This window comes from Heterodontus francisci, unplaced genomic scaffold, assembly GCF_036365525.1.
Source record: "Heterodontus francisci isolate sHetFra1 unplaced genomic scaffold, sHetFra1.hap1 HAP1_SCAFFOLD_99, whole genome shotgun sequence".
NCBI classification, from domain to species: domain Eukaryota; kingdom Metazoa; phylum Chordata; class Chondrichthyes; order Heterodontiformes; family Heterodontidae; genus Heterodontus; species Heterodontus francisci.
Window position 1 is genome coordinate 2,121,665 of NW_027141580.1, and position 875 is coordinate 2,122,539.

The following is an 875-nucleotide window of genomic DNA, read 5'->3' on the forward strand; positions in this document are numbered from 1 at the left end:
ATTTTAACATCATTGTCTGAAACGAAGCCGTTATTTAAATCCGCTTCTATACAACCTTGAAGATGGAAGGATTATTCTAGTTCCATAATTTAATCGAATAATTAATCTAATTCCATATTGGTGACTCGCCGATTGATTAAAATGTGGAATTGAGAAGTAGCTTACCAATCAGAACTAGTGTCTTACTGTAAGGGGCTGAAAGTGCGGTAATTTCATGTCATAGAATCATAGAGTCATAGAGAGATACAGCACTGAAACAGCCCCTTCGGCCATACTGAGTCTGTGCCGACCATCAACTACCCATTTATACTGATCCTACATTTAATTCTATATTCCCGACCACACCAATCCCATATTCCCTACCATTCACCTACCTACACTAGGGGCATTTTACAATGGCCAATTTACCTATCAACTTGCAAGTCTTTGTCGGTGGGAGGAAACCGCAGCACCGGGCAGAAACCCACGAAGGACTGAGATTAAATTATTCCATGTTACAATCCCTGTTAGGAACATCTCAAATTTTCACAGTGATCTATTTGATGACCGAGGGCCAGACAACCTCTTGGCCCCAGAATTACAATTTGAACAATTGTTAATGCATAACAAAACAATTTGCAAAAAAGTGAAGGAAGGACAAGTCTTAGAATGTGACATCCGGGTAAATAAGTTACTTACATGTTCTGAGATTCCAAGTATATTTTCCTCGAACAAATGTTTTATTAACATTCCCAACCTCAGCCTATCTGCGTTGCCGTTCACAGCTTATTGTTCTCTCCGTGAGGAGGTGGGTGGCTCATCGAAGCACTTGGTAGAAAGGTCGAGTTGCTCAGACAAGAATCTGTAGAGAGTGTCACCGTGTCGTTTCAGAGCAT